This window comes from Anas platyrhynchos, chromosome 21 (assembly GCF_047663525.1).
Source record: "Anas platyrhynchos isolate ZD024472 breed Pekin duck chromosome 21, IASCAAS_PekinDuck_T2T, whole genome shotgun sequence".
Lineage (NCBI taxonomy): Eukaryota > Metazoa > Chordata > Aves > Anseriformes > Anatidae > Anas > Anas platyrhynchos.
Window position 1 is genome coordinate 12,514,572 of NC_092607.1, and position 24,574 is coordinate 12,539,145.

A 24,574-nucleotide genomic window follows, 5' to 3' on the forward strand; every position below is an offset into this window, starting at 1 on the left:
CAACACTTCTGCAACTCTAAAAGCCAAATAAATCATAGCACAAGGCTTATCCATTCCTGTTTGTCTCCTCTCAGGTCCACACGAGCTACCTACACGTAATTCCTTTTCCCAGATGGAGACACTTTCTCATGAGGCTGAAAGCTTCCCAGCTTCTTCCAAACATCATTGTTCTACACCTGCTGATGAGCAACATGAGATAATGCGTTAATTATTATTAACAAGGAGCTAATATTTCTGGGAGTATTAATTTAACCACTGATGAGTGTGATCCAGATACGGCCAGCTGAGCCTTGGCTCCCGTATTTCCCATGTCCCACAAGCGAAGGTGATGCTGGGCCGGCACCGCCAGGCGCTGCGGGGTGCTGGCTCTGCTCGCAGCAGGGACTTGCTGCGGGGCCTTTTCAGGTTGCCTTCCCGGGCTGCTCTCAGTTTGCATGCATGAAAAGTAGCTGCAAAACTTAGGAGCGATCTGATTTTTTATCGCCTTCTATTTTTAGTACCCGACTGTGTTCCCACAGCAGCGTGGCAGCAGATGCACAAGCGCTGCGCAGCCGCTCATGGCACAGGTGTAGCAGCTGACTGCCCCACCGACTGCAAATGAGGGCAGCTTTCTGTGTGGGATAAAATGAGAACTGGCAAAGCTGCTTTGTGTGTTTTAAATAAGCTTCACAGTTAAGTATATATTATGTTAATCTAGAACCACAAACAATAGAGGCATCTGGTTTTCTGCACACTTTATATCTGGTAAGTGAGCTGCATCCTTGAGGTACGGGCTCATAAGACCTAGCTGAATTTTGAAGCCATGTGCTTCTGCTTTTCCTAGCAAATCATCTTCTCTTTGTCTCAGTTCATTGTGTAAAGGTGGGTCATGTATAAAGCATCATGGACCAAAGGGATAGCTGGCTGGGGATGGTCTCATCTGAGCAAAACTGTAGGGTGGTGGAAGGGGCATAGGAAAGAGACCTTAAAAGGATTATTTGAAGCTCTGCTAGAACATGTTCTTGGCAGAAACCTCTGCCCAGTTGCATTTCCTGGTTGCCAGCACCAGAGACCTGCATTAAGAGAGAAATTTTCTTTTCTGAAGAACAAGAAGTATCGTCTGCATGGCAAGTGAGAAATTAATGTTCTGCAGCACATTCAGCCCTTCAGTGGACCTTTTCCCTCTTACAGTGCCGCCCCTCTTAGCAAATAGTACCCGGGTGCTGTGTGGCATTACGGTTTTGGAGTGTTGTCAGTGCTATATCTTGTACCTCTGAGTCAATGGCAACAGCCTGGGGATAAAATGGGCTGCATGTGGCCAAAGTTTGTCTCCAAGCTGTTTAGCAGGGTGAGAGGGGTGTAAGTGGAAGCAGAATCTGGCCGCATGCCTTCCCTTGAACACAGCAGCCGTTCTTGCTGCCCAGTCACCGTTTGTGGCGGTTCAGGCTGCTGGGAGGTTTGTTACATGTCTGGGAGTCCATGACGGATCCCATCTATTTTGGATTTCTTTATTTTGCCTAGTCTCCAAGTGAAAGATGATTTCAGAGATTGTTCCTCTCACCCTGTTTCAGTGGTACAACAAAGAGGGAACGTTAGTCAGAAGAAGGAGATTCCCACAAACTGAGGTCTGAATTTTGTAGAAGCAAAATGCTATTGCAACAGCTGAGCCCAAAGAAAATGGTAGGAAAGCTTGCTTTCGGTTTTGTCTAATGGCTTTCCTGTTACTGGTCCTCTGATCCACCCACACAAAATGGAGGATCGGGAATTTGGGCTTGGTTTATTGTTCTTCGGGATTTAGTAACTTCTTGTAGCTCAGAATATTTTCTTCTTAAAAAAAAAGATGCTAGGAAAAGGGGCAAACAGGCTAAGATACTGCCAAAAAAATCTATCTCCTTTTTCTTTATGAATTTAGTCAATTTATACATGGCTGACTCACATTATGGCATAAATATCATTGACATGATCCCACCTGACAAGATCATGTGATATGCCATATTAAACTTAAAGAAAAAATCTTTTAAATCAGATGTCCTCCATCAATTTCAATTTCAGAGTAAGGTAACTTAAAGCATTTGGCATATGGAAGAAATTCTGGTGTCTGCCTAGAGTAGATGACTCCATGTATTATAGTTATTGCTCAGGGTATGGATCAGAAAATTCAGTTAAGAAATTTGTCACTTTTTAGTGGGACATTTCAAGAAACATGACTTAAAAAAAAAAAAATTCTTCCTAAATGCAAACCAACGCAACAGACACACCAGAACAAGCAAAGCGCTGAGCAGAACATTTCTCTCAATTAACCATGCTGTTTATCTACACGCATAGCATGTTGCTACATGTTTTTGATTAATACAAATGCTCAGCTCTCGGTATGAATTTCTGTGTGTATGAATGTACAGGATAAATCCTCTTAGCTCATGAGAAAAAGAAAAAAAAGACCTTCAAAACGAAGAAGATAGGAAAATTATAGAATAACCATCCAACAATACTGAGTCGAGAGAATATGCGTGTATATGCTTTTGTCTTGCGGGTTATGTAGAAAGAGGACAGGAAAGGTCCAGCAGTGCTTGGTAGTGTTTCATAAGCAACAGTGCTCCTCCTTGGTCTGTTATCAGGAATGAGAGGGAAAAAATAAAGCCAGCCAAGCTGGTGGTCTTCAGGAGATGGGAAACTTTTGGTTTGGAGGAATGGATCAATATGGGCAACCCTAATACTTTTTCTGGCCAGGGAGGTTTGATATATTTTCATGGGTGCTTGCTGGGTTCTTTTCGTGGTGCTGCAAAGCGGGCGTCCTTGATTAGTCACAGGGTTTTGAATGTGAAGAGCGTGTTCCCATCTGCTGATGAGAGGCGAAGACTCACAAACATCAACTTGAAGGAAATACATTTTAAAGTATCCTCTAAAATCTCTTAGACGCTAGAGGCAACTTTGCCGTTCATTTAAAAGTTTGTTTTCTTTTTGGCCACTTTTCCAAACGACAGCCTGCAGTTGGCTCCTCTGGCTGGTTGCTCCCTGCCCTGACGGCGCTCGGGTTGGGCTCGTGTCTGGGGCTGTTTCTTTGCCAGGGTGGAACTTTGGACCAAAAGGCTCCATTACACTGCAAAATTCCCTCTTTTAAAAATGGTGGTTTTCAGGGCTAATGAACTCTTCTCTGCAAGAAATTCTTATTTTAAAGAAAAGTCTTGCTAGTTTTCCTTTAATTTGTTCTCTGATAATAATCATTTGCAGACAAATGAATTAATCTCCATGCTGTGCACACACTTATTTTTAAAAATTACTCAACAAATGCCAACCTGCAAGTTTATCTTTACACAAGTCTGAGCTCAGATTCATCAGTTCTGTACCTGTGGTGCTGGGGAACATTTTCCACTGTGATGGGAACGGCAGCATCCCTCCCACCATTACACAAATGCCTAACAGCTCAAACATCAGGGTGTGAAAAACCCCAGTGCGGCAAGGAAAATACCACAGCAGAGCAGTGAAACTACTGAAATGAAGTAGTGCCTGCTGCTAATTTTTGGTCTTTTCCAAATCTGCTCCTCCAACCAGGAGACTGCTGGGCAAAGGAAAGCAAGGAGGGATTTTGCTGGGGGAGAGGAGGGCAGCGCAGTGGTCCCGATGAGTGCTGCTGAGGGAATTGTGTGCGGTGTGGTGGAAGGGGGATTTGCCACCTGCGGGCTCACTGCGACTTGATGCTGTGCAGGGCTGGGGGCACCCTCACTGCCAAGGCTGCTGCTCTGCCTTTTCAGCCTGAGGAAATGCACTCTGCAGCTGCCAAAATCCAGTGACAGATAAGGGGGGGAAGGGGATAACAAGGGAATTAATGGGAGGGAAAAGAATACCAACAGGTACAAAATAAGCACTTCTGAAAACCCAAGTTATCAATGGGTTATGGGCTGCCCTGCTGTGGAGGCAGCGATGCATGATACCGTAGAGATGCTTAAAAAGATACATGATTATGAGCATTGGCATTAACCACAAGCGAAATATAAACCCTTCATTTAGCTCGGGGTAAAGAAAGAAACAAAACTGTTTCTTGATGTCATGTCACAAGAGATCATGTCCAAGTCTGATGTGCTGCAAAAGAAATTTTGCATGTGATAGAGCCCACAGTTCCTCCATGTCCTTCATGCCTTTTAGGCACAGAGAGGGCCAGACAGTTGAATTTAGTGTATTGCCATGATGATGCTAGACATGTATGGAGGGGGAGAGGGGAAGTTCTTTTGCTCTGGGCAGCTGGAAAGCAAACTCAACTCTTTTACAGATCGGACTCAGAGCTGCTCTGTGGGAGGCAGCTGGATGACTGTTCAGACGAGCATTGTTTGTGCAAAAAGCCCAGGAGTTTGGTTCAGGGCTCTTGGCAGACCATGGATAAGACCACACTTTTCTAAGAAAAGAAAATAGTACGTTTAGGGGGTTAGAAATAGAATGTGTAAGCCTGGAAATCTGTAGACGAAACAGGACTGGAAGGTGGACTTGTTGCACAAAAGTAACCATTAGAATACCCTCTGTCTATATCTTTTGCACTATTAGAATACCCTTTGTCTATGTCTTTTGCACTAGCTGCTGTTAAAAATATTATTAAGCAAGGTTTTGCTCGTTCATGTTCACTCTTTAGGTGTACAGTTTGTGGCTCGATTTCCCTTCCTATGGTTTGAAAGAAAGTAACAGCTTACCTGCCACAGAAAGATGCTGCAAAATGAACCTTGGGAAATGCAAGGGGGTTGTGCTTTGAGGGTGCTGAGCAAATAACACAACGTTTGATCCCTATTTTTTTTTCGACTTTGTTCCTGTCTCCTCTGGCATTTCCTTTTAGAGAATGAAAGCATGCAACCCAAAGAGTTAAACTTTGCAAGTAAAGCCTATTTCAGCTTTACGTGCCTTAATTTCACTGTTGGAAGTTTCTTTGATCTTTTCTTTCAGTTTAACATTAGTAGTAGAAACTTGTGCCTAACAACAGTGTTGCAATACAGCCAAGTCTTCAGGTAATTTGTTAAAAGTGGAAAAGCAATGAGAAAGCGCGTACAAGTAACTCTAACAGGATCCGGTCCAAAGTGTATTGACATCATGGAAAGGTTTCTATTTGTTCAAATTGGTTTGGGGTTAGAGAAATATAGATTTTAACAGAATCTTTCCAGACATGCCGTCTCTGGGTGTTTCAGCTGTAACAAATTATGCCAAATTTGTGGATGAAGTATATTTTATTTCGTACAAAAGATGAGTGACTAATTTTAATAGCAGCAATCACAAATGAATGGTCTTGACAAAAGTTATTTCGAACTAGGCTTATTTCAATCAACCATCCATTAGAAGAATGTTTGTGTTTATCTTTTCAGCTAGCTATGTGATCCTTACAGTAATTTCTGAAATATATATTTAATATTTGTTTTTAATGGCACTTAATAGTCTGTATTTCATTCGGCTTAATTGTTAGATTTGATAAACAAAGAAGTGAGTCTAGAAATATTTGCAATACAGAACCACTTCTTCCTAGTGTAAATTTAGAACATTTTCCAAAGAAGAGAAAACCCTGTGCGTGTCAGACCTTCAGTTCATCATTCTTTTGATTTGTAGATTTTTTGGGAGAGTTTTAAGGCAAGGGAGAGGGAAAAAGAAGTAAAAAGAAGATGTCAGAAACATTCCTAGAAGTTTTGTATATCATTAGAAAAATTAACTGTCGCTCTCCTACATTTGGAGTCAGGCAATCCAGATGCCTACCCTCAGCACTAGGAGAGCCGAAGTAACAAGCCTGATGCATGCTGACATCCAGCAGATCTCATTCCCTCACTTCCAGAAAATCAAAAGGAAAAAGCTGCAGAAGTCCACAGGGGGTTATCACCAGACATAATGCTTGGAAGAAAGGCAAGAGTTATCCTGTATGGGATACTGTAATTTTGGATGCTTGTCATGCTTGTACCTTAGTTAACACAAAAAGAAATCTATATGTATGTTTCAGCTGTGCCCAGGTTTTGTGAGGACTGGACACTGGTAAAACTGGTGAAATGGAAGATTCCTAAATATATCTGATTATTTTTTTCTGCTTTTTCTTGTATAATTTCAACATTGTATTTTTTTTTGGCTGAGAGGAGACGGCTCTGTCCAAGGACATTCTCTAAGCAGCTGTTCCAGGGCTGAAACAGATATGAGGAGAAGAGAACCTTTGACAGGGACTATTCTGATCTACCCTTGCTGCTTAGGATTAGGCTGAAAGGGTTTACAGTTTGTGGGGAGCAGCAAATGATGATGTCAAGCCACCTTTTGTCACTGTTAGGATGCCAGCAGATAACACAAATGAAAGTTTTAATTCTACCAGGTGTGAAGGGCCTGTACCTTTTCCAAATAAGAGTTGAGCAAGGAGAGTCAATCTTTAAAGCAGTCAAGTATTTTCCAGTGCTACATTTATTAAAAAAGTAGGCTGAGCTTTGCTGAGGAAAAAAGCATTTGATGCTGTAAAAAGGTAGAAAGTAAATTCTTACAGAAGTCACCCTCTTCTTCAAAATAGCATGGGCCAGAAAAGATCATGGAAAAGAGAAATGAATTACATTTAAAGAAAGAGGGAGAGAAAGGAGGGAAGAACAAACAAAGAAAAACAGGACGTTTGGATGCAGATCAATTCTCCTGGAGTTACAGCAGTAGGTGCTGCAGAATTGAGGAGAATTAAAAGAAATGTAAAGCTCTGTGTCATCCTTTGGATATCGGACATCCTTTGGCTGTTGGACATTGGGAGATACCTTGGAGGTGAGTTAATTCCTAATTTCCTGGTTCAGATCATCTCACATGTCCCTCTAGGTCACCTAGTACTAAGCAGAGTTGAAGTTTGGATGCTGGGCTCAGTAGGCTGTTGGATCACTCCTATGTAGCAATTCCTGGTGGTCACTGTCTGTGGCAAAGATGCTCCTGGAACAAAACTTAACCTCCAAGCTGGTGCTATTTGTGCTCCGAAGTCCAGTCCATTAAAAAATTAAAATAATATTCTACTCTTGTTTAAATATCAATGCTTCTACTCTATAAAACATATAAACAGCAGTACATTCAAACAGAATTCAATAAAGACTGATAATCTAGTAAAATATCTATAACTAAAACCAAAATAGTAATTGCTCCCTTTTATAATTGAATATTGCTCTTGAAGTATTGAAGAAAATCAGCAATGACACTGTCATACTTTACAAATGGTGTGTGAAATTCAACTATTGGTCCATGCAAGTCGCATACAATTGTGATTTGACTAATTAGCTGAACTGTGCAATTTCCGATTTTTAATAGAAAGAGCCTGCAAAGCAATTGTGAAAGGGTGCAAGCAGAAAGGAGAAGGAGGAAAAAAACAGCTGAAAGAAAAGTCTTTAATTTCTATGTAATTTTAAAAGTCTTTAATTGGATCTTATTAAGGGAAAACCCTCAAGATTGAAATATTTCATTATTATAATGACAGCAGCAGGAATTAAAAGCAAGAAATGAGAACTCTGCATCTGAATCCTATTCCTCGTAAAGTTTGCTTTATTACACATTTGCTAGCATAAAACGATGTCATAATCTTTTACACTTGTCAGAGAATGTACAGCTGAGGGTGAATTGGTTTCTCTATTATTTCTTAGACTTGCTGTATGCTACAAAAAGGAAAGTTTTGTTGAATTTGGCTGCACTTAGATATCTACAATATTTAGGTAAAACTTTCACATATTCCAGCTGTTAATGCTTTCCCAACTGGAGGGAAAACACAGGAAAAAATAGGTTGTTCTGAAATTCCTTTTATTTTTTCCTTGTTTTCTTCCTATTTGCTTTGCTTTGCAGTGCTTTCCCACTGAAACAAAAAGGAAAGGTCTAGAATGAAAAAAAAAAAAAAAAAAAAAAAAAGAGAGAGAGAAAAAAAGGTGTTGCACTAAATGAGAAACTTTGTTTAACCTAACTAAAAGGCTTTGGTCTATCAATCTTAATTATATTTTTTAATTTGGTGTAGTTTCAAAATGAAACATCATTTGGAAAAGAAAAGCCAAACATTTCAAAACTCAAAGCAAAATGTTTCTCTTGATAGAAACTATTGTACTTTGCCCTTGACAAGTAGTAGCTGTGTTTTTCTAGGAATAAACCGTCTGTCAGAAAATGTAGCTTTGGTTTAAAATCAAATCTTAAATTCTACCATAAAGATCCTTATGGAAATAGGATAGGTAAAATGAGATTAATGGTGAAAGATTATAGAAGATGGTATGCCTGAGGTGCTTTCTATCAGATGGAGATCGAACCTGCAGGGGGTAGGGGCAATGGCTGCTTGGCTGAATGCACAGCACCAGTAAACCAGGTTTTGGAATCTACTGAGTGCTGTCTGATGAAACTAATACCAGTTTAATACATTTAATAGCTAAACTGTAATTCACTGAAGTGGAGGTGAAATTCCCCATTGAAACCATTGTGAGAAGTGCCGTAGTGCCAGAAGCAGTCCTGCTACAGGACAGGGGAGTTGTTCTTGCCAGAGAGCCCCTGGGGATGGATTTTGGTTGACGTCCTGCAAGGCATGGCCCAGAGAGCTCTGCCTCCAGCACCATGAGACCCAACCCACAGAACAGACCTCTCATCTCTTTCTATTTTTTCTTTCCCTCCTGTTCCAACCTATGAGGGATGGTAGAAAAGCAGAGCAGCTCAGCATTGCCAGCCTGCAGTACTGCCCTTGCCATTTCCCCAGGCACCACCAGCGAGGGCCAAGAGCAGTGTGAGCGCACAAACTTGGAAGCTGTGTGCTTCACTCTGCGAATTTGTGTGCCTTCTCAGTACTTGGTTTGTGTAAAATTTGTATCCTGCAAGATGCTAGTGCCCTCCACTGTCACTGATTTCTCTGATAACCAGAGGAGTCCAGTCACTGTGAAATGGTCATTGAATATCAAAGGCAGCACGGCATTGCTCAGTCAATCAGGAATTGTGTCTGCAAGCCTGGCAGGTAAAAAGATGTCTGGATTAAATCTTAGTTCTCCCTAACCAGCCTCAGCGGGGGTTGAAGTTTGCTGGTAAAGACAAATGAAGAGGATTACACTGAAGCTGTAATCACTCAAACTGTTCCCTCCCTCAGTAAAATTAAAAGTCTCTACAAAGGCACTGAGCAGAAAGCTGTCAGCAGCCACGGTGGTTTCAAGCAGATAAGCCTTCACCTGTAGTACCCAAGCACTGCATCAGCACAGCTCCCGCATGAGAACTGGAAAGAAGAAATAAGGACTCTGGTAAAAGCAAAGAGCTGCTTTTCTCGTTAGACTGGAAGAGACCTAAAAGTGTGGGGAAAAAAAAAAATAAAATTAAAAGGAGATTACTTTGGGTTATGATTACCTAAAGTGCTCTTTTTCTCTCCCAGGGAATTCAACATCTCATTAACAACATCTCCCTAATGATGGCGATGGCCAACCCTTTATCCCCCCTGGGCCGGGTGGCCCCACACTGGCGCTGGGTGCAGGCAGGAGGGTGCTGCCTGCGGGTGGGAGAGGGCAGCTCCCGGCACGGGCATCTCCCCTCAGCAGCAAGGGGCTGCCGCTAGCAGCAGCATTTTGCTCCCTTCCAGCTTAATGGAGAAGGTGGTTATACTTATTGTCTGAGGTGTGGCTTCGAGGATTTCTGTTTTCAGACTCTTTATAGAAATCCACTGAACCGTGCTGTCTTGTCTTTCATTTATGTTTTTTATTATGCTTGCATACGAGGTCTTGTCATGAAGCGTAGTTGCCAGGAGGCAAGTTGTATATGAAAAATGCTCTGGTTATTTTATTTGAATAGCAGAGTATGTGTAGGATTCTAGAATTTAATAGGCTACTTAAGCGTATTTAAGGACGTTTTGAGTGTTTAAATGCTGTGGGAAGGGAGCTGTGCTGCTGAGTGAACAGTACCGCTCATGCAGTGGGGTCCTGGGCTGTCACTGGAGCTCTGAAAGAGTGCTGGGATGCAAAACCCAGCCTCCTGCTTGGGATCTAAGGCCAGGGTTAGAGTTAGCCAGAAGGCACAGGCAGGTTTGGTACTTCAAAGTCCGTCTAGTTTGATTTTAGACAAGGACTAACACAGGTACAAATTTTGCAATGGAGTTAAGCCTTCTTCACAAGTGGTAAAACCTGTGCATAGGTGCAACCCAGAGCCCTCATCTCCCTCCTTGTCTGGCCAAGTCTCTGGGATCAAGACTTTCCACTGTTGCCCTTATCCCCAGAAGGTGGGTTCTGTTGCAGGAGGGAGATTCAGTGAACTGATTTGATGTACGTGACCTGCCCTAGAGGAAAACTGTGAGGCTTTGGAGTAGACAGTATGTTTTCTCCAGCTCTGCTCTCTGTTGAAAATCTGCCTCACCTTGACATGGCCCCAACTCTAGCTACTATCTCAGTACTGCTCCTGATCCTGCCATGAACTGGGTAGCATTCTCTAGCCTGCTCTATTTTCTTTGTGAAAGGTGACATCCACTTGCATATAGACCTCTTGGTGATTCCTACTTGACAACACATCTCATAAGGCTGGGGTGATGGGTGCATTCAGGCTTGGAGCCTGATGGATAGGCAATGTAATTATACGCAGATATTAATTCTTACCTGCTTTCAGAGTCTGTAAACACCAGGAACTAACAACAGTATGATTCAAGCTCTGGCCCAGGTTTATCTTCATTAAAACTTCTGATTGTAAAGACCTTTGTGATGTCCATGTAGTTCAGGGCCAGCAGAAGCCATGGCTCCACTACCAGGTTCAAGGAAACCTGTTCCTTTAAGAGCCAATTTTTGGAAATATATTTGAGGGAATGGGAAAGAGAATAATACAGTTCTCTCTGAATGAAGTGGGGAACTCTGTAGTACATAAAGAAACTGGCAGGGGTCCATGAAAATTAACATGAGAGATAAAAGGAATCTAACCATTGCTATGCTGGGAGAGTACAGTGAAACCCTGATGTTGGGCTTTTGGCAGGTCTAGGCATAAGACAAATGCTTACTGATGCATAGCCCAGGCAGACCTGGCATCATCTCCTCTGAAGCTGCCCTGCCAGCTGCCTCAGCCGTAAATGGGATCCCACAAACATGTACAGTCAAGGATGAACAATGAGAGAGATGAAATATGTTACAGGGGTTAAGGAAGAGGAGTGAGATTGGGCAGCCTTGCTTTTAATCTCATTTTGATACCGACTCTTCTGTGTTAGGTCTAGAGTGCAGTGAAGGGGTGTAAGAGAGTGGACTTGGCCATATGGGAGAAGGGCGATGCTGTGTGTTGGCTGACCCCGCCATCGGCTGGGAGCCAGATAACCTCTGCTCAAATCAGGCACCGTGCTCAGGAGAGCTGTGCTCAGACTCTCTGCTAGCAAATGTGAGGCCCTGCAGCTGTGTGCAGTCCACTGCAGGCAGTGGGTGAGAGGAGAGGTTCGTGTGAAGGTGCCCACTGTGCCCAAGGACACTGGAGAGCGAGCCCCATGGGCACCTGTGGGGAGTACAGGTGGAGTGGTGGCTTCGGATAGACACAGATATGGGCTTAGGGCAGGCGTGTTGGTGTAGGTGGACTGATGGGTGACGATGGGCAACATGCACTAAGGAGTAATTAATCTGAAATACCTCCAGGAATGCTCTAGACATGGAAAGTGTCACCTCAAATTTATTGTAAAACAAGGTGACAAATCACTTGAGTAAATGTTGGGTACCTGTCATAAGACATCCTCTCATAAGAGCAAAAGTCTTCTAATAATCATTAGCAGCTTATTTGCATGAATTTTTCCTGCATTTGATGTGAAATCTTGTTTGCCTAGATGCAAGGAAGGCTAAGTATGTGCTGAAAGCCAGTAATTTGATTATCTACACTCTTTCTGTCTAGTTATATGATCCTTGCAAAGTTCTTTAGTAAAACCTATTTAGAAAGAGTTGCTAAACCTTGGTGGAATGCCAACCATGCTAATACAATCTGGCCAGTGGAGAAGAGTAGATGCTTATTGAAAAGAAAACTTTAATCTTGTTAAGACTGGATACAAGGGAAATGGTAATAAGTGGGTTGTGCTGAAACTGTCGCTCAGACAATGAAGGTGGCACCTCCATTGTGGTGTGGACACACCTGTCCTTTTTCATACTGGAAAACTCTTCTTTCATGTAGGATAATCCTAATGTATAGGATTCCAAAAGAGCTTTTCACAGGTCATAATTATCCTGTACGCCAGCAGTTCCTGAGTAGGCACCTTGGTCACTTCATTTACATGTTCTGTAACTACTGCTTGTTCTTCGAAGGGGAAGGATTTCTTCGAGTTAGTTTGGTGTAGCAGTTTCTGTGTGTCAAAAAAAATCATTTTAGAACACTGATAAACATTGTAGAAACTCTCAGATGGCAATAAAATGATAGCTGAGTGAGGAAGTGCATTTTGTCTGTGTTAGAGTGCAACTGAGGAGACGGCGTAATTAAAAGATGTTAGAAGAAGCTGTGCAGTTATTTGACACAGCACATTGAAAAGAGTCCCCTGTGGGGAGCCCTCAATCCCAAATGTAAAACCTGTGTGCGTGGAGACGTATCTCCAGAATGGGACCACACTCCTAGGGCTGTAGGGTGTTTACAGAAACACCCGAAAGCCACACAGAAATAGCTGGACTGAAATTTGCTGAAAACTAGGGTTAGGTTCAGCTAAAGGTTCAGTTAGGATGGTGAATCTGGGCCAAGTAATGCCACAACAATACTGAGGAACAACTAAGAGACCTGCAATTCTTCCTCAAGTTGTATTTGTATCTGAGAGTCAGGGCAAATACTAGATCTTGAAGTGGTGCGTGCAGGATGGGCTCAGTGCATGAACAGCAAGCATTGCACTCGCACGAATCCCACTAAAAGAGCACACAGGGTTTGCACAGCTCCACTGTCTGTGCTTTCACTAACACCATCTGCAGAGATGTTCCCACCCAGCATTGGCAGCATCACTGCATGTGAGCTGGGTGGAGCTGAAGGGACTTGTCTCCCCACCAGTAAAGCTTCCCATCATCACTGGGGTGGTGTGTGATCACACTCCCAGTCATCACCCCCTCGAGATTCACATACTTTGTACTGTTTTGGATAAACCACAGTAAGATTAGTGACCTGACTGTGCTTTTCTTGTGCTGGTGCATTGCCTGTGTCTCTCCATCACAAGATCTAGTGACCATATGAATTGCTATGGCTCTGCAGTCTCTCTTCCAAGAATGAGAGGCTGAAATCCATGACCAGGTCCTATTTGAATGTAGACTGATTTATTCTCATAATTATATTAAGCATTAATAAAAGTACAGACTCTTGTCCAGTGGTAATGTGCTTTGTCTTTGGAATGAGGAAGTGCTCCTAGTTGTCTACAAATACCTTTAAGCAGATTTGAGAGAAACCCAATTGTTATGAAATTAGACTCTTCCAGTACCTTTTCTGGTATCACTTTGCAGTTATGTTCATTGACATCTGTTATTGCTAATTACTCCTTCAAACTTCGTCAACGATCTCTTGCACTTCCCGTAAGAAATGCTGAAAGCTTTTAACAAACAAATTAATTATGTATAGTTTTTGATGCAAATTAGCCCAATTAGTTGTAGCATTGATACCTCCTTCATGTAAAAAGAAGTAGAGAAAGAAATATCATATACATATTTATAAGTACCTTTTTGACAGATGATGGTAGGTCAGGACGAGGAATTCATTTAGGTTTATAGAAGGACTTTTTAAAATGACAACTCAAAGTCACATTCTTGTGAAATGTGTTTACCTCACCACAAAATCCTTGAATATTTAAAGATGGTGCTTGTGGGGAAAATCACTGCTCTTGACACCTGACAGTTTTTCCTAATGCGCTTCCAAACTTGGGGATCCCCAAACTGAAAGTATTGTTATAAACTGAGTGCTTCGCAGCCCAGCTCGGGAATCCATATCTGGATCTTCCCTGCTATCTCCTCTAACGTGTGGTGAATCCTCCCCTATGAAGCTGGGCCCACATTATTTAGAGGTGGCTGGCTGCTCCCAGCCTCTGGCACAGCCTCGTGCTGTGGGACAGCGTGGTGTGACCAAGGGCAGACACAAGGCTTGCCGGTCCCCGTTTCTGTAACCGATCAGCTAGAATGAGGGGTGCTGAAGGCACTTCCTAGGACCAGCTCCTCTCTGTATAGCAGCCTTTGTACTGTACTGATTCCTTCGAATCCTATCTCAGACCTTATCTTTCCTCTCTAAGAAATTCTCCCTCCTAATAAAACAATTAAAATGTCCTCTGAGGCTCATGGTTCCCATGCTCAATCATTTCCCCGAAACTTTGCATTTCACCATCCTTCAGTGCAGCACATCTGCATGCACTATCTCAGCAATCTTCTTCAAACAACATACCTGACTTGTAGTGTCATGTATAGGAGAATCGGTGTAAAGGGGTTGTTGTTCTTCAGCCTAAGTGACACTTGCACAGAACAAAACAGCAGTGCTTCGTGCCACGCTAACCTGTAAGGAATGCTATTGAACGGGAGCTGTTTCATTCAGCATTTCATCCTATATGTATTTGAATACCACACATTTTGGGGGGAGTGACCTACAACAGAAAGACTTACAAGGTTGACTTTAAAAATCTATGACTATATTAGAAGAGGAGAGACCATCCCATGTGTTTAATCCCTGAAAATGTTTGTTTGTGCTCTTAATGTTCTTAAAGAAATAGTGCTCTTCTGATAGTTCTCCATGCGGAGTTAAGTTTGGAGGGTGCTTCTTCAGTGGGAGAGATAAGTGCTCTGCTGAGGTCACAGACAAAATTCAAAATGTATTTGTGCCTCGCTCTGAAGGAACTTAGTGGAGATGTCTCAGACCCCACCTTTTTGTAAAGGGATGAAATCTGCTTGCAGGACTCTCCTGTGGTCAGGCAACATATGGGACTTTATCAAACCTGATACTAGCTCTAAGACTGGTTTCTAAAAGTGAGAGCAGCTGCTCCAAGCTGTCATTGATCAAATGCAGTGATGGGCACTGAGAGAAACAGGATGAAAAGCAGAGAGCCATGGTTGTTCAGATCACTTGCTCCTGGCTTTCCAGCATCCATCCCACACAGCTTCACAGGAAAGGTCTCGTGAGTGGGCAAAGTGAAAATCTTGGCATGATTTTCAGCCAGAAAGGACCCCTTGGCTCCTCAAACACAAAACTGCCTGGCTTCTTCTTTCAGTAAATTCACTTTCCATCCATGGACTATTGAGTTTCAGTTCTTGCTATGAAGAATATTTTTTATGCAATCAATGCAAGTTTCTATGGAGTTAGATTGCTCCATTATAGCTTTCCCCTCTGAACACATGCAACTTATTGACTGGAGCCTATCCTTTTTTTTTTTTTTTTTTTTCTCCTTTCTGTTTTGATTGTTTGTTTTCTGTCTCTTTCTCTGTTTTGTTTTGTTTTCACAAGAATTCACATTTCTTACCATTAAACAAAACAAATTTTCTGTGGTTGGCTTTTGAGGGTTAGCAATTGCCAAGAAAGGGTGTGGCGATAGTCACTGCTGGTATGTGATGGGAACTTAATTCCCCTTCTGACTACTCTCCCCAGGTATTTCATTAATTTTTGCTAGCACAGATTGTGGAGAGTTACAAAACTGGGACTACAATATCTGTACAATGTTAATTCCAAGAAATAGGCACTTTTTGTTTTTTCCAACCAGCAACTTACAAAATTACAACATCAACCAAGTGCTGCTGTATGATGGAGATAAACTTTTTGAATATATCAGTTCAGAGATTAGATTAAAGAATGATAACTTGCCTGCTATAGAGCTGTTAGAAAACTGCCATATCTTTTGTCTGAAATATGTCAAAGGAAAAGAAAGAAAATAATGCTCTGTTTGAATTTATTTTTTTCTGTGATGGAACAGAGTCAAAACTACATTTGGCATGTTTTGACACTCTAAGGCAAAACTTCTCTGAGAGTGTTTCAGGGGAGGGATGGGGAAGGACAAAAAACACTCCACGCCCTTGTTTATCAAGACTTCGATGTTTGAGGTTTATGTGCAGCTTCAAATCAAAATAGAGCTGCTGTGATTTTTGTGGAGAAGTATAAATTTCATTTGAAAAACTACTTTTTATACTAGGAATATTTCTGTGAGGGATTTTGACAAATTCTTGTCAGTACTGTGAAGGAAGTTGGGAGAAATACCTTCAATCCTGATGTCCAAAGGTTCTTGGTCAGGCAGTACCAATAGCACTGCACTGAGAGCATTCACTCTACAGTCATTCATTGCGCAAGACATTGGGTCATTGACAAAGTTTTTCATCTTTTATTTTGTAGAGTCTTGAGTCTAGATGAGAACCTTTATGTGTGTGTGTGCTTTAAGTACATTTTGAAATATTTCACGTGATTCCCCATAATACATTTTTATCATGCTGATGATTAAGAAATGGCTTGAAAGAATATCTGAACGAAAGGGCGGGCCACAGAAAAGAAAGATGAGCATCAAAATATTATGGCACGTAGCTTATCTGTTCTTTGTGCTGCTCCATATCTCCTGCACGTAGTTCTTGCACTCCCAATAGTGTGAACACAGGGTCTTGTCTAAACAGAGCCATTGTGTGAGCTTTGCTACAGCTGGTCAAGGTGCCAATGCTCTGTCTCCTGCAGGAACACATCACGCTGCTTTTAGCTAACACTGTTCATTTATCTTGGATGTGAAAGGGTGTATCTGTGAGCAATGTAGCATCAGCTTAAAAAAAAAAAAAAAGTTATTTAAAATCTGAGGGTATAAGGGCTTACATGATTCACTGTATTGGCTTGTCCAAACCTACCTAGAAGATTAGAGTCAAATGTGAATAAAGTTCAGTGCTCTCGTTGTTTCAGTCTAACTCTGACATAAGCACCAAGCTGGAGACAGTGTGAACTTAACCACAGAGAGGTGCTGCAGGAATTGGCTCTGGTAAGAAAGAGCATTTACTTCATGGTGTTCCTCACAAAAAGAGTGCATTGCAAATTTCCACTCTAGAAATAACATAACAAAAACTTGATTCATGGAGATGAATGCCAATATTTGCTTTTTCACACCACTGAGATGTTGTGACAGATATTGTGGATTTTAGTTTTGTAGCCAGCGAAGTTTTGCTATAATAAACTGAAGTAAAAAAATAAATCTTGTGTCAGGTATTTTAGGAAGTACCTATTTTTAAAAAGACCAGTTTGGGAAAGGAGAGATAGGAGTTTAGAATACTGTTTTGCATTTTATTAGGTCAGCAGCCTAGTAAAATAAAGTGAACCCAACTGAGTGGAGACACCCATGCCAAGCAGTTGTGCAGACAGCACCAGTCATGCGTGCGTGCGTACCCACTGGGCCTGTGTGAAGGGTCTGTAGACGTCATGTGTAATGGTTTTGTTGTTGTTGTTTTTTTCTTTAATAAATCAGCCAGGTGCTGGCTTTAAAGCTCCCAATGCTTCCACAGACCTGCTGGGCTTGTGCAGGGAGCCTTCTTCTGCAGCAGTTTTTGTGAGCCCAGGGAGCGGGAGCGACACACCTTGTAACCAGAGCAAGCTTGAGCCTCTGGCTTGCGGTTTGTCCTTCCCAGGCTCTGTCCTTTCTTGTACTTGGAGCTTGTGTGAGTAAGCGACTGGGCATCCAAGACCTCGCAGTCCAGGACTAGGCTCAGGTTCCCATCTGGAGGCAGTTGTTTCACCATAAACTTGCAGGAGCATCTCACCTTCTGCTGGGCACGCTTCCTAGGACTGAACCTTTAGATGGGTGGGAGTCGTACTCCAGGACAGAGGGTCCTGTAGCAATCACTACCGGTACAGGGACTGAAGCTAAAAGGGCCAGGCAGAGCCAGCTGGAGGGAAGGAGGCACACTCCAGATGCAAACAGGGAGGAAATGGAGCTTCACGCACAAGAAGTCTTGACCACGGTTGCCTCAGGTCACAGCAAAGATCCCAAAGCCCCAGGTCCTCAGCCTATGCCCTAACTGCAAAACCCTCCTCTTTTTCTCCACACTTAGGTTGTTTTTTTCTTGGAGTTATGCCTGATGTTTTCCTAATTATTCCACTCTAATAGTCAACCCGGTAGATACATGAGGAAGCCAATCGTAGCGATTTAGACACTTCTACAAAAGGCAGATTAGCAGATTTGTAGCTCCTCTGGAAAATGTGCTGCAGTGCTTGAAAATTAATCCTGCTCTTAATGCAGGGAAAAATGCAAAGAGAAGCAGGCCTGTTATTAGTATTTCCTATTTAAAATAGACTTCAATTTCTGATATTAAAATTGCAAATGCTATAAAAATATGGTGAAGTATGTGTTCTGAAGAAACCTCTTGAGGTTTCCTGTAACTAATTATTTACAGTACGAAGATCTGGCATGACAGGTATAGGCATCCTGGCGATTATGTATGAACGTAATCATGGCCTGTCAGATGTTTTTAATTAAGCTTTCCCTAGTCTGAGTGCTCTGAATGGTGATGAGCATTTACATCCCTCAGCAGAGCAGTGCACAACTTATGTGCAGGCTGTGGCTCTGTGCTGTGCTCAGTGGCTCAGTGTAAGGCTTTAAAGTACAGATTTACCGTGAACCTGGGGGTGAGGTGAAGTGAGTTCTCATATTTGTGCCTTGGTGATTCCTGCTCCCTGCTTCTGTCTGCAGGTAAAGAGATCTCTGAGTCTCTCTCTTTTTTTTTTTTTTTTTTTTTTTTTCAGTGTACACTAAGCTAGGGATGAGGAGCTTTTCTGCAGCCAATGTCTCATGATCTCATGAAGGGATCTAAAAGGCAGCCTGGATATTTTCCCAAGTATACTCCAATATCAGGTTCTGCAAGGTAAACCATCCTGCCGCCTCCTATCCCTTCCTCGTTCTCAGGAGAGCTTCACAAGTATGACTAACACGTTACCTGATGGAGGGGTTACGCATAATTGGATGGTGATATTGGAAAGCTGGGAGTTTGGCCTGATGAATGCTCCAGGTTGAGGGAAATGATTTTTCCTCTCTATTCAGCAGTGGAAAGGGAGTCTGGAGTGCCGTGTCCAGTGCTGGGCTCCTGTGCAAGGGAGAGCTGAGCTGGTGGTCCCAATGTTGGTCGGGCACAGAACATCCAAGGAGACCCTGACCAGCTGCCCAGCCTCCACCAGAGAAGGCCAAAGGCACGGAGGCAGGCTTCATTGCTGTCTGCAGGTTCTTGATGGGTGGTTAGAGAGAAGACAGAGCTAACGCCTTCCCAGAGGGGGCAGAGAAAGAAGGGGAGGCAATGTGGGCACTGCAGCAGGGGAAACTCCAGTCAGGTTAAAGGAAAAAAAATCTTCAATGGAGAGAGGTCAACCTAAGGACCAGGGAGTTGATGGGACATCCCCAACCCTGGAGATACTCAGAGTTCCCTGGAAAAAAAAGGCCATGGGCAAGCACAAGATGTGTTTGCATGTAAGTGATTGGGGACGGCATCCACGCACCTGCACACAGGTGCACAGAAAAGTTTTGCACAGTATGCCTGGGAAGAAAGAGTAGATTTTTAATTTTGACACTTTGAACATATTAAACTAAACTTCACTTTTTGTAATATCAAGAATTGTTACAGAAACAAATGTATTTTGGGAAGTGACTCCAAGATCTGGCTAAAAACTCTGTGTGTTAAAGAAAAAAGTTTAGTATCTGGGGAAAATGTAAACATTATCAGAGTGGAATTTCCCACTAAGGAATGTGGTGGGACTTTTTAAATGTTTTTTTTCCCCCAAAAAAGATCATCTCAACCGAAATCTACAGGTAGTTGATCACAGCATTGTCACCTTGAGGCAGAAGCACACACTGTAACTTCCAAAGTAAGCCGAGCTTCCCCAGTTAGCCTTGAAAGACCGCTTAGTGCGAGGCCCCACTTCCCCTACTCCCGTAGGGTTCACCAACCACAACTGGACACCTTATTTTAATGGATATCTGAAGGAACCCATTCTTCGTGGAGAGGAGAGTGCCCAGCTGACTTGTAATGTGGAGCTTTTAATTTTTTTGAATTCTCCATAATACGGGATCTAAATGGCTCTGGATTCCCTAAATTGTAGAAATGGGCATACAGCGCTCGTGCCGCAGGAGCTCTCCTGTGCGTCCAGCCCAGAGTGTTCTCTTTGTATTCATTTCCCCTTTTTTTTGTGGGGCAGTGGAGGGGATGGGGGGGTCCCGCTTTGTAAAGAGGGAAACTACTGGCCATCTGCATGTCAAACAGGTTGTTGCATGAATATCTATGCGTGGTCATTTAGGAGTGCTCATGCATTCCCCTATTTTGTGTACAAAACTGTGTGAATTGCATACAGTTCAGGGAAGCAAGTGCGGTCATAAAGAATGTGCAAAGTACAGTAGCTCAGCTTTTGTCAGAAAATAAGCTATGTAAATAACGTTAATACTGGTGAAGATGATGAAATTAAGATTAGCAATTAATGAGTAAAATGACTTACTTGACTACAAAGAGAAACTGTATGAGAATCTTATCTGGAAAACAAATGCGAATCCTCAGATTCCATTAAAGATACACCGATTAGTGGCAGCTCCAAGCCTGACCCATTACATATCCATATTAGCCCTGAAAGGGCCGCATTACAAAGATTATCTGTGTACGGCTGGTTATAGCAAATCCTCACTGTTACAATAAAAATTCTCCTATTACTTAACCACTTCCTGCAATCATCGTCTGTGACTGTAACAGCTTGAAATTAGTTGAACAGGATCCTCTTTTTTGTTAATTTGCTTATGATTATAATTGAGGTAAAACCATCCTTTTAAAAAATTAGTTAGCTTTTAACTTCGGGCCAAAAGCTTTCCATTACCCAAATGAAAGAGCATAGATAAAATATTTTATATTTTATTCAGTATCAGCTTCCTAAGTATTTAAATTATTTTTTACAAATGCTTAAAAACATAAATCATGCAAATTTGCGTTATGTGCTTGCATAGTGATTTGTTATGTCACTTTTTTGGAAAATGATTATTTGCATTCTTGATAAAGTAAATGCTGTCTGTTATTATACCGCTGTTTCTGCTATATGGAAATCACGGTGCCTAAACAAACTGCATTATGAAAAACATGTGTTTTGAGAACCTGTTCTCTAAAGATATTTAATTTCCATTTAGAACACTAGCTTTAAAATTAATGACTCTGCTTCAAAATGCAAATTTCCCTCCTCTATTTCAAGCAGACAAACTGAAGTTCACTGACTCCTGCGATATCGCTGCTTTGTCCCGAGAAAGCACTGTCTTTTTAAATCTCTGCTCTAATTCCTCTTTGATTTTGCATCAACACCTTAATGGGGAAAAAATTCGCCACAAATCAGCATCTGATTAGCCCAAATCATCCCTCCTAATCCCCCTCCGAAAAACACAATTTGCAAAATACTGTTGTGCGCCCATGTAACATCTTTGTAAATTTAAAAACCCAGGTGTATTGATGAAAATAAATAGAACATTTTAATTAAAACTCATAAAATTGTTGGACATCTGCTCCAAATTGTTCAACATTTTAGTGGTTAACAGATTTTGTGCACCTAGATAATGAATTACTCGTTATTATTGGCATAAATAGTAGCTGTGGGGCTTTTTATAGCAAGATCAGAAGCCTCTTTGTGAAAGCTCTGGCTTACTTTATAGTCTTTTGGCAGATGCCTATTAGAACCAATAAGTTTAGCTAAAAAAAGGGAGGCAGAGTTAAACACAGGAAACAAGAGTTGAATGTCCGCCAATAAAAATGATCACAAATCAGGGCTGCTGATGTCATAACCCTTGGGGTCAGAGGTTGGGCGCGGAATAAATGGCTCTGAAAGGGGCAGCCTGTCTGGAGGGCTGAGCTGTTGTTGGCAGGCAGGCAGGGCCATGAGTAAATGGGAGGCACAATGCCGCCAGTGGGCCTCATTAGCGGCAGGGCCCGGGTGAGGAGAAGTGTTTGATGAGTCCTTCACGTCCCACTGTGGCACTGTGTGATGTAAATGGAATAATTACTATGATCTAATGGGCGTCTCTTTTGCATGCGGGCCCCCGGTGAATGGAGCCCCTCTTTTATGGCATTCAGCCCGGGTTGTGCAAACTGTGGGGTGCCACTGGGGATGGGAGCCCGCGAGGCCGGCGGCAGGTCCGCGCCGACCCGCTTGTATTCACCGTGAATAGAAAGAGAAGGCCAAGTAATTTACTTCCCTGCCTTTCACCGCGAGAGTGGCAGATTGAAGGTCACACTCGATTTGGCAGGACTTGAGTCGCGCTCTGTGCTGACGCCGGGTTAGACAGATGCGACGTCTATTTGCAGCCCCGCCGAGGCCCGGCCGTTTAATTGCCCCGCGCGCCAGCGTGCGTGCTCCCGGCGTGCTCGCGGCCAGACAATGCGTTGTGCCATGGACCAGCGAGCCGAGGGCCTGGGTCTTGGCTATCCGTCCTTACGTTGCCTAATTTCTCCTTGGAGCTTGGGGTGCCCACGTCCATCCGGCTCGGGAAGGGCGCTGAGATGGCGGCTCTTGGGGAGAGATGGCTGGGCTGGAAGAACCCCGCTTCAGCTGCTAACAAACAGCCCATTGTGGTCCTTATATAGATCATTAAAAGTCTGAATTAAAGTAATTGCATCTTGTGTAGGCATACTCCTTTTTGGGGCTGAAAAGATGCGACTTGTCTCTCTGTAAGATTGTTAGGAATGTGCTGCTAATAACATTATATTGATTGTGTAATGCTATATTCCTCGCTTGAATCCAGGCTAACGCAATCCTGACATAACAAGATTTTGTTGTGGCTGATTTCAGATGGCCATATTAACAATCAGCATTATTTCCTTATTAATTACATGCTTTGCGCATCCATATGGTTTCAATTAAATCTCTCAAACTTATTTTTTTTAAGTAGTATAATATTCTTTAGCAACTCGCTCACTGCAGAGATGCTTTGTGCATTTTTTCCCAGTACTCCCCGTGGGCACGCTTTTTAGGGAACTCTCGAATGACTTTTAGTTTTGATGTTTGTTTTTATGATATGCTCAGTGCATGGCTAATGAGGGCCAAACCATGGATACATAGAAGTCAATGGAAAAACTCTCAGTGACTTCAGTAGGACCAGGATTAAAGTGTGTGGTCTACATGAAATTTGATGGAATCCAGTCTGTTGGAAAATATTTTTCCATGGGATATTTTATAAGGTCATTTTAATTATGACCTGCACAGCATTTTGTTGTTTGCGGTCACACGGAATCCGCACTCATCCTTTGTGAAGACAACACGATCTTTCCTTTAGGCAACATTTTTTATTTTTAAAGAAGGAATAGATTGTGGATACTTGGGAAGGTCAAATCTAGGTCAGCATCAGTGCTCTAAGCAGTACTCTAAACACATGTTTACATCATTTGGAACCCATTATTCATGGTTTTATATTACTTATTGTGAAATAATGCATCAACAGTTTTGTTTTGTTTTGTATTTAACTGGTAATATTTGAGTGTTAAACTTCACATCAGCGGAGTGTGGGAGAAACAAACATGTACAATTACTAGACAAAATAGATTGGAAGTTGACGATCTTCTGTTGCCTGTGGATTCATGGATGCAGTGATGTGGTTTTCTTGGCTACTTCAAAGGAATCCACAAAAAAGCACCTAATAAAAGCAAAACCTATTGTCAGTAAGTGTAAATTCTCTATACCAGGGTCTATCTGTTAGGTCTTTCTAACAATTTACAAAATTGTTAGAGGTCTACAAATTGAAAAAGGCTGAAAACCCCTGATGATCCGTCTTTCAATGTGTTATTAGTTACTTGCCATAATACTTTGGTCCCTCTCTTTTGCTTCTGACCACTGCGAACAACAAACTTGGCTAAAATCAGATAAACCTGGCAGCAAGCATCCAAGTCTGCCCAGGGCATGGTCGCTGCACTGAAAGACAGTAACTATGTGATTTTCTTAGCAGTGTCAAGCATCTTAAATTGCTTGGTTTCACAAGCACGTTTTCCAGTTGCATATGAAACCAGCAGTGATGAGCTTTCCGGACAGGGAAGCGACAGGAGGCTCAGCATGTCACGCTGTCTGCTTGCAAGTTCGGAGTGCTCAAAGTGGCCGAATCTCCCCAGTTTTCCTTCAGCTTCACGGAATTCTTTGGTCTTGCTTCGGCCACCCCCACCCCCGCAGGGTCAATGGGTGTTTTGTCCTTGGGAAACAGACCCCTCAGCAGGTCAAATCGGATTTTCTGACACCCACTAAGAGCAAGGGAACAGGGTAAGGTGCTGGTGGTGCAGGTTTACAGCACCCTTCTTGTCCCTGGGCGCGGATGTGCTGCACTGTTACACAGTCTGCTTCGGTCCAGCTTTGCTTTCTGTTTCTCTGTGGTCCAGAGCATCTACAAGGAGGCGAGCAGCACACCGAGCCCTTCCAAAATCCCCCCCTGCTTCTGACGCCTCCGCAGTTACCTTGCAGCAGCATCACACAAGGCAGCACGCTGCTGGGCGGCAGCCCTTCGTGTGGCCAGGGCTGGCGGCTCCGCGGTTGCCGGAGTGCAGCGAGCAGGGCTTGTGCCAGTGAGTTCAAAGAGCACCCGAAATGAAAGGCACTCTCAAACCAGATTTCCCAAATTGCTCAACACTCAGCAGTTCCCTTGCTGAGTCGGCACCTGAATAAGTGACTTGATTTTTCAAAGTTATTCAGCAGCCTGTAACTCTTACTGCTCCTCATGATAAATAAGGTTTCAGTGGAAGTCCCTGCCCATTAAATA

The 24,574-nt window shown here is 42.7% G+C and overlaps 1 non-coding gene across 10 annotated transcripts in view; it reads left to right on the forward strand.

The window, feature by feature from the left end:
- The window catches only part of LOC101789629 (SPO11 initiator of meiotic double strand breaks), a 238,327-nt gene that overhangs the window by 101,271 nt on the left and 112,482 nt on the right, over nucleotides 1-24,574 (forward strand). Inside the window, exon 4 of one of the 10 annotated variants that reach the window (XR_005260494.2) lies at nucleotides 5,681-5,789. The exons of 8 other annotated variants lie outside the window; for them this stretch is intronic. This is a non-coding gene — a transcript (SPO11 initiator of meiotic double strand breaks). Of the gene's footprint in view, nucleotides 1-74; nucleotides 1,483-5,680; nucleotides 5,790-24,574 lie in introns of those variants that run through there. One more of the 10 variants, XR_002404956.4, reaches the window with a different exon arrangement.